At 45.2% G+C, this 10,084-nt stretch overlaps 1 protein-coding gene across 11 annotated transcripts in view; it reads right to left on the reverse strand.

Annotated features, from left to right (window-relative positions):
* LOC120996579 (NACHT, LRR and PYD domains-containing protein 12-like) overlaps positions 1–10,084 on the reverse strand; it is a 335,847-nt gene that overhangs the window by 43,678 nt on the left and 282,085 nt on the right. The window lies entirely within an intron of this gene.

Genomic DNA, 10,084 nt, shown 5'->3' on the forward strand with positions numbered 1-10,084 from the left:
CCAGGGGCTATCCATAGTATTCAGATATATTGGGCAGACTAGATGGGCCAAATGGTTCTTATCTGCCGACACATTCTATGTTTCTATGTTTCTATGATACGCAAGCCCCTTCACCACAACAAGGTAACGATCACGAAGGGGAATTGACACTTGTATGTGCCTTTTTTTTTGTTTTGTTTTGTTTTTGCAGCCACAGTACAGCACCAGAGGCCAGAAAAATTAGGCATGTACACATGCCTGAAAAATTAGGTATTGTTGCAGCCGCTGCTGTAGCAGAAAAATTGATGTTTTCCAGGCTGAAAGTGCACTTAAACATTGCGGCTTGAACCCTAGTTGGTGGCGGATAAGTCTTGCAAGTCAACCGGCATGCAGAGATAAAATACAGCAGGGTGTGGACCATTTTTAGCCCAAGGCATGTCATCAGGCCTTTATTAGTCAAATGTATCGCCCACTGTCAGTCCCTTCGGGATCCATGCCTCATTCCTCTTAATAAAGGTGAGGTAATCTAGACTTTTTTGACCGAGGCGACTTCTCTTCTCAGTGACAATACCTCCTGCTGCACTGAAGGTCCTTTCTGACAGGACACTTGAAGCGGGGCAGGCCAGAAGTTCTATCGCAAATTGGGATAGCTCAGGCCACAGGTCAAGCCTGCACACCCAGTAGTCAAGGGGTTCATCGCTCCTCAGAGTGTCGATATCTGCAGTTAAGGCGAGGTAGTCTGCTACCTGACGGTCGAGTCGTTCTCTGAGGGTGGACCCCGAAGGGCTGTGGCGATGTGTAGGACTTAAAAAGCTCTGCATGTCCTCCATCAACAACACGTCTGTAAAGCGTCCTGTCCTTGCCGGCGTGGTCGTGGTAGGAGGAGGATTACTTTCACCTCTACCCCAGTTAGATTCCCGTTGTGCTGTGACATCACCCTTATACGCTGTGTAAAGCATACTTTTTAATGTATTTTGGAAATGCTGCATCCTTTCCGACTTGCAGTAATTCAGTAACATTTCAGGCACTTTCTGCTTATACCGGGGGTCTAGTAGCGTGGCCACCCAGTACAGGTCGTTCTCCTTCAGCCTTTTTATACGAGGGTCCCTCAACAGGCACGACAGCATGAAAGACCCCATTTGCACAAGGTTGTATGCCGAGCTACTCATGTCCCGTTCCTCGTCCTCAGTGATCTCACTGAAAGTCTGTTCTTACCCCCAGCCACGTACAACACCACGGGTACCATATAGGTGACAACGAGCACCCTGGGATGCCTGCTGTGGTTGGTCTGCCTCCTCCTCCTCAAAGCCACATTTCTTCTCTGACTCCTCTTCCTCACACTCCTCTTCCAGCATTGCCGCAGGTCCAGCAAGCGATGCTGATAAGGCTGTTTCTGGTGGTGATGGTGACCACAACTCTTCCTCTTCCTCCTCTTCCTCTTCCTCCAAGCCACATTCCTCCTCTGACTCCTCTTCCTCACACTCCTCTTTCAGCATTGCCGCAGGTCCAGCAAGCGATGCTGATAAGGCTGTTTCTGGTGGTGATGGTGACCACAACTCTTCCTCTTCACTCTCATCTACGGCCTGATCCAGCACTCTTCGCAGGGCATGCTTAAGGAGGAAAACAAATGGGATGATGTCGCTGATGGTGCTTTCAGTGCGACTGACTAGGTTTGTCACCTCCTCAAAAGGACGCATGAGCCTACAGGCATTGCGCATTAGCGTCCAGTAACGTGGCAAAAAAATTACCAGCTCCGCAGAGGCTGTCCTAGCACCCCGGTCATACAAATACTCGTTGATGGCTTTTTCTTGATGGAGCAGGCGGTCGAACATTAGGAGTGTTGAATTCCAACGTGTCGGGCTGTCGCAAATCAAGCGCCTCACTGGCATGTTGTTTCGCCGCTGAATGTCTGAAAAGTGCGCCATGGCCGTGTAGGAACGCCTGAAATGGCCACACACCTTCCTGGCCTGCTTGAGGACATCCTGTAAGCCTGGGTACTTATGCACAAAGCGTTGTACGATTAGATTACACACATGGGCCATGCACGGCACATGTGTCAACTTGCCCAAATTCAATGCCGCCAACAAATTGCTTCCGTTGTCACACACCACTTTGCCGATCTCCAGTTTGTGCGGAGTCAGCCACTGATACACCTGTGCGTTCAGGATGGACAGGAGTGCTGGTCCGGTGTGACTCTCTGCTTTCAGGCAAGTCAACCCCAAGACGGCGTGACACTGTCGTATCCGGGATGTGGAATAGCCCCTGGGGAGCTGGGGGGTGCAGTTGATGTGGAGCAAGACGCAGCAGCAGAAGAGGACTCAGCCGAGGAGGTTATGGAAGAGGATGGAGTAGGAGGAGTAGAGGAGGTGGCAGCAGGCCTGCCTGCAAGTCGTGGCGGTGTCACCAACTCCTCTGCAGAGCCACGCATTACATGCTTGGCAGCCGTCAGCAGGTTTACCCAATGCGCAGTGTAGGTGATATACCTGCCCTGACCGTGCTTTGCAGACCAGGTATCAGTGGTCAGATGGACCCTAAGTGGTCAGATGGACCCTTGCCCCAACACTGTGTGCCAGACATGCCATGACTTCCTTTTGCACAATCGAGTACAGGTTAGGGATTGCCTTTTGTGCAAAGACATTTTGGCCGGGTACCTTCCACTGCGGTGTCCCAATAGCTACAAATTAGAAGGCCTCAGACTCCACCAGCTTGTATGGTAAAAGCTGGCGGGCTAAGAGTTCTGACAAGCCAGCTGTCAGACGCCGGGCAAGGGGGTGACTTTGTGATATTGGCTTCTTACACTCAAACATGTCCTTGACAGACACCTGACTGTGAGCAGATGAGCAGGAACTGCTCAAGGCGAGAGGCGGAGTGGCGGATGGTTGAGAGGGGGCAAGGAGGACAGCAGTGGTTGACGTGGCTGAAGATGCTGGACCAGGAGGAGGATGGCGGCTTTGAGTTTGTGTGCTGCTTGTACTCATGTGTTGATCCCATAGGCGTTTGATTTGAGATCATGTGCCTTCGCAAAGCAGTTGTACCTAGGTGGGTGTTGGACTTCCCACGACTCAGTTTCTTTTGGCACAGGTTGCAAATGGCATCGCTGGTGTCAGAGGCAGACACACAAAAAAAATGCCACACTGCTGATCTCTGCAATGACGTCATTCTGGTGGTGGCAACAGCATGCGTTGATTGGCGTGCTGTCTGGCTGACCCCGGGTGCCGATGCATGCTGTCTGACTGTGCCAGTAGCTCCTTGCGACGACCTCCCCCTGCTTCCAACTCATCTCCTCCTCCTCTCTGTCTCCCCATCTGAACTTTCCCCCTGTTCTTCTTCTTCTCTTCGAGCGGGCACCCACGTGACATCCACGGACACATCGTCATCAACTGCTTAACTTGTATCTGACAACTCAGCAGCGGCGGGTACAACATCATCATCATCACACCGTACGTCCATGTGTGTAATGCTGCCTGACTGAGACATATCCCTGTTATCTACATCCTCTGGCAATAATGGTTGTGCATCACTCATTTCTTCCCACTGATGTGTAAATAACTCCTCTGACAGATCAAGTGAAGCGGCTGTGGTGCTAGTGTTGGTGGTGGCTACAGGCGGGCGAGTGGTAACTTGAGAGGTGCCCGAAGCTGAGCTGGAGGAGGATGGTGCGTCAAGGATCCGAGCGGAAGCTGTAGAAGATTGGGTGTCCTGTGTTAGCCAGTCAACTATGTCCTCAGAGCTTTTCGAGTTCAGGGTACGTGGCCTCTGAACACTGGGCATTATTCTAGGGCCAAAGGGAATCACAGCACCATGACCACGACGGCCCCTGCGGGGTGGCCTGCCTCTGTCTGTCATTTTTTTTTCGATTAGTGGTACTATGCGTGCAAGCTGGTGACACTATGCACTTGCAGGACCTGAAACACACAAACACATGCAGGTAACTGACTGCTATTTATTCACAGTCAAAATAGTTGTATTTTTTTTTTATGTATTCTACTGTGACACCAGATATGAGTAATGGCACTGGGCAAGTGGGCACAGTATACGCTGTGAGCCTGACACACACGCTGGCAGGCAACTGCAATTAGATTACACAGGATTTTTTTTTTTTTTTAAAAGCAGACTGATGTTCTAGCCCTAAAAAGGGCTTTATGGAGTGCTGTCCTTACAGCAGAGATCAGATGAGTCTTTCAGGACTGTATTGGACACTGAATACACTGGCCTAGCTATCGATTTCCCTATTAAATCAGCAGCAGCTACACTGTCCCTCCTCTCACTAAGAATGCAGCTTCCGAATGAATCTAAAATGCATGCTGTCTGGGAGGGAGGGTATGATGCTGATTGGCTGGAATGTGTCTGCTGACTGTGAGGTACAGGGTCAAAGTTTACTCAATGGTGACGAATAGGGGGTGGACTGAACATCGCATATGTTCGCCCGCCGCGGCGAACGCGAACCAGCTATGTTCGCCGGCGAATAGTTCGGAACATCTCTATAGAGGATGTGTTTGGTATTACAGAGCAGTACAGTGTATAGTGGATGTGTTTGGTATTACAGAGCAGTACAGTGTATAGTGGATGTGTTTGGTATTACAGAGTAGTACAGTGTATAGAGGATGTGTTTAGTATTACAGAGCAGTAGAGTGTATAGAAGTTGTGTTTGGTATTACAGAGCAGTACAGTGAATAGTGGATGTGTTTGGTATTACAGAGCAGTACAGTGTATAGCGGATGTACTTGGTATTACAGAGTGTGTGCAAACAGACTATTGGGTCCTCCAGGAGGTGGCCACGCTATTACAGTATATAGCAGAATTTTTCAGGGGTCATGCGACCAAAGCGTGGCTTGAATCACCTACTGACTAATTTTTATTTTATTTACATAAAACTTGAATCTTTATTATTTCAATTTAAAAGTTGAACTCTATATTAATGATTAAAAATCCTCAGAATGAGCTGTGAGACTGGTGTGTATATGTGTATACCTCTTCTCAGTATACACCATTGGGTGGGATGGCTCCTGATAACATTCTCAGGGCCCTGAGAATGTTATCAGGAGCCATCCCACCCAATGGTGTATACTGAGAAGAGGTATACACATATACACACCAGTCTCACAGCTCATTCTGAGGATTTTTAATCATTAATATAGAGTTCAACTTTTAAATTGAAATAATAAAGATTCAAGTTTTATGTAAATAAAATAAAAATTAGTCAGTAGGTGATTCAAGCCACGCTTTGGTCGCATGACCCCTGAAAAATTCTGGTATTACAGAGTAGTACAGTGTATAGTGGATGTGTTTAGTATTACAGAGCAGTAGAATGTATAGAAGTTGTGTTTGGTATTACAGAGCAGTACAGTGTATAGGAGGATGTGGTTGGAATTACATAGCAGTACAGTGTATAGCGGATGTGTTTGGTATTACAGAGCAGTACAGTGTATAGGAGGATGTGTTTGGTATTACAAAGCAGTACAGTGTATAGTGGATGTGGTTGGTATTACAGAGCAGTACAGTGTATAGAGGATGTGTTTGGTATTACAGAGCAGTACAGTGTATAGGAGGATGTGTTTGGTATTACAAAGCAGTACAGTGTATAGTGGATGTGTTTGGTATTACAGAGCAGTACAGTGTATAGTGGATGTGTTTGGTATTACAGAGCAGTACAGTGTATAGTGGATGTGGTTGGTATTACAGAGCAGTACATTGTATAGGAGGATGTGTTTGGTATTAGAGAGAAGTACATTGTATAGTGGATGTGTTTGTTATTTCAGAGCAGTACAGTGTATAGTGGATGTGTTTGGTATTACAGAGTAGTACAGTTTATAGTGAATGTATTTGGTATTGCACAGCAATACAGTGTATAGTGGATGTGTTTGGTATTGCACAGCAGTACAGTGTATAGTGAATATGTTTGGTATTACAGAGCAGTACATTGTATAGCGAATGTGTTTGGTATTTTACAGTATTGCAGTGTATGGTGGATGAGCTTGATATTACAGAGCAGTACAGTGCATAGTGGATGTTTTTAGTATTATATGGCAGTATAGTGGATGTGTTTGGCATTACACAGCAGTACAGTCTATAGTGAATATGTTTGGTATTACAGAGCAGTACAGTGTATAATGGATGTGTTTGGTATTACAGAGCAGTACAGTGTATAGTGGATGTGTTTGGTATTACAGAGCAGTACAGTGTATAGTGGATGTGTTTGGTATTACAGAGCAGTACAGTGTATAGTGGACGTGTTTGGTATTACACAGCAGTACAGTGTATAGTGGATGTGTTTGGTATTACAGAGCAGTACAGTGTATAGTGGATGTGTTTGGTATTACAGTGCAGTAAGGTGTATAGTGATGTGTTTAGTATTATATGGCAGTACAGTGTATAGTGGATGTGTTTGGTATTACAGAGCAGTACAGTGTATAGCGGATGTGTTTGGTATTACAGAGCAGTACAGTGTATGGCGAATGTGCATGGTATTGCAGTGGGTGGGAGAGGGGAATGTCCGGCAGACCCGTCCTATTTACCATTTTATATGCCTGTTTCAGTGGATCAGTAGCGGTCTTACAATTGGGACTGGAGATGGATGCCCCGAAGTTAAGGAGAGGCCGGCGCTTTTTCATAACTTCGACGGATTTACCGCCAGTTTACGGCTTTATTAATGCTAATAATAGAACCCAGAATTAGCGATCAAGGATAAAGAAAAACGGAGAAAAAGGTTTTTTAAAAAAAGGAAATCTTTTATTATCTGTTATTGCACAGACAGCGAGAGGGAACAGCTGGTGGATCCCTTTAGAATCACTGAATGGTATTTATTAGAAGAACTCAAAGGCACCATTAAAGAGGGAAGCTCCTAGGCAGTAGGCAGTTGGTATGAAAAGTAATATTTAGAAAAGCTGGTTACTTGACTACTTGATTACATATTGCTTTCTGTATTTTAAAGTAACAGACTAATAAAGAAATTTCAGTAATTAGAAACGTATATATTGTTTCATATAAAGCTGAATTTTTAACTCAGTTACCATTGTTTGTTATGTAAAAATTTAAAATCCAATAAAATATTTTTGAAAAAAAAAAGAACCCAGGATTAGGGATTATTCTGGGATACAGTGGTATTATACCTAATATACATGAAAAATAGAAGTTCTTTGCGCACATATTTGATCATACTTGTGTCGGGCCAATTTACCGGCGTCAAGGTGGCTTCTGCAGATAAGTACCTAACACTAACAGAACTGCCTCTCCGGGGCCTAAGGCTGAGTTCACACGGGCGAGATTTCCGAGCGGGTGCAATGCGTGAGGTGAACGCATTGCACCCGCACTGAATCCTGACCCATTAATTTCTATGGGGCTGTGCACATGAGCGGTGATTTTCACGCATCACTCAATCGCAGCATGCTCTATATAGTGTGTTTATCACGCAACGCAGGCCCCATAGAAGTGAATGGGGCTTAGTGAAAATCGCAAACATCCGCAAGTATGGTTGCTAAGATGACAGTCTATTCACTGTATTATTTTCCCTTATAACATGGTTATAAGGGAAAATAATAGCATTCTTTAATACAGAATGCTTAGTAGAAGGTTAATTGAGGGTTAAAAAAATAAATAAAAATTAACTCACCTCCTCCTCTTGATCGCGTAGTTGCCGATCTCTTCTTACTTCTTTAATCATGAGCTGCCAGCTAAAGGACCTGTGGTGACGTCACATCACATTGTACAATCACGTGGTCCATCACTGTGGTGATGGACCATGTGATGATCTCAGGGACGTCACCACAGGTCCTTTGACAGGTCCTGAAGAAAGAACAGGAGACCGGCAGCTACGCGATCAATTGGAGTAGGTGAGTTAATTTTTATTTATTTTTTTAACCCTCAATTGACCTTCTACTAAGCATTCTGTATTAAAGAATGCTAATATTTTCCCTTATAACCATGTTATAAGGGAAAATAATTACATCTACACAACACCGAACCCAAACCTTAACTTCAGTGAAGAAGTTCGGGTCTGGGTACCACATTCAGTTTTTTATCACACGCGTGCAAAACACATTGCACCCGCGCGATAAAAACTGAACAACGGAATGCAATCTCAGTCAAAACTAACTGCAGTTGGGTACCTACTCGCGCGGGTTTGCCGCAGTACACCCGGGACGCATCCTGAACAAATCCGTCACGCCCGTGTGAACCCAGCCTAACCTAAGCCTGTTAGGGTGAGCTGCCGGCATGCTAGCTTTATGGATGTGCACCTGTGACTTTGGATGTGCTAGTCTAAATTTTCGTGTAGCGCTTTATTAAGAAAGGCGTGGAAAACGGCGGTCTTCATAAATTGGCGTCTAAGTGCTCACCCAGCACCGCTGCCTCTTTAAGCACCTGATAGGCAGGGTGTCGGGGGGCCCCCACCAGTCAGATATTGTTCCTGAGGACAGGCCATCAATATCAAAGTCCCAGAGAATACATTTACAATGTAGATACTTTTCAGCAGTTCTCTCCTATGACCGGGACCACAGCACTGAAAATCAGACTTGCCGTATTTGACAATTTATAAGACGCCCTTTTAGTAAGAAAAAATCTTGCTTAAAGTGTCTTATAAACAGCAGTCAGGGATATCCAGCACGGCCAGACCCTGACTGCTTCATTAGTGATCAGGCAGAGAGCACATACAGATCTGCCTAATGTCATGGATGAGATTTGCAGATAGCTAGAACTTATAAATAAACAAGCGACAGGCTTGATCCCTAACTAAGGAGCTTATTCTGAGCCCTATAAAACCCTAAGAGACGATTGCATGCCCACGTACCTAAGCCTGTGTGACACCTGAAAACCCTATAAAAGTGAGGGGACACGACCACCGGCTCCCTGCACTTAATACAGAGGGAGTCAGGGTCACCTAGAATCAAGCCAGCAAGCAAACACAATAAAGTAAAAGGACTTATCTGAGCAAACAGCAGACGTAGCCTCCAGCAGTGAACACTTCATCCAGGAAGTAGTATAAACCGCAAAGTGAGGCAGTATGGGAGGGAATATAAAGGAAGACTATTATGTCTAAATAAGTGACACCTGGCAGAAGGAAAGGAGATGAGAAAGTGAAACCAAAATAAAGAACCTCATACAAGAGGTAGAGAAGAACGTCTGCCAGAGCTTCTCGCAGAACTGGCGGTGACACCTGATCAGTGAGAGAGCCAGAAGGCAGGAGAACCATCCGTTCAGTGCATGGCGGAGGAAGGTCCTACACTGTACAGAAAGGAGATGAAGACTACAGCTTAAGGACCTTTGATGATGTCCTCAATAGGAGAAACCAGAGCAGGAAGACTGTACAGCCGGGACTGGTGTAGGGAAATGTGAGTTTTCAGTAAAGATGCTAAGTGTGTAAGTGTAGCAGAGCTGTATGTGTGTATCAGAACTGCATGGGTATAGCAGAGCTGTATGTGTGTAACAAAACTGTATATGTGTAGTAGAGCTGTATGTGTGTAACATAGTTGTATGGGTGTAGCATTTCTGTATGTGTGTATGGCAGTGCTGAGTGTGTATAGCAGAGCTGTATGTGTGTATAGCAAAGCTGTATGTGTGTATAGCAAAGCTGTATGTGTGTATAGCAGTGCTGTATGTGTGTATGGCAGTGCTGAGTGTGTATAGCAGTGCTGTGTGTGTATAGCAGATCTGTATGTGTGTGTGGCAGTGCTGAGTGTGTATAGCATTTATGCTTCAGGGACCTTTTGGACCCGGGAAATAAATATTTCAATTCAAATAGCCTAAGGCTAGTAGATTCCCGTTTCTGATCTGATTTAAAACGTAACATTTATTTCATTTTTTATTAAAAATGGTATAAAACGGGAAGAAAGAAAGAAAATTGATTAAAAATAAAGTGCGGCTTGGCTCTGCGGCTAGGGATAGTGAGATGCTTTACCAATAGACACTACCTCTATATATGTATCTATCAGTATCTAGGGATTAGATATTTTCCAGCTCTCAGCTTTCTGACTGTTTGTCCTGTAAGCAGTGAGATCTTTCATCTATATCCCTATATATTATAGTTGGAGGAGCGCTATTGTCTAATATTGTCTGCCTGTCCCCAGATTCCCTGGTGTTTGCCTCTAATACATTCGCCCTGCCGCTTATG

Source organism: Bufo bufo, chromosome 3 (genome assembly GCF_905171765.1).
Source record: "Bufo bufo chromosome 3, aBufBuf1.1, whole genome shotgun sequence".
NCBI lineage: Eukaryota > Metazoa > Chordata > Amphibia > Anura > Bufonidae > Bufo > Bufo bufo.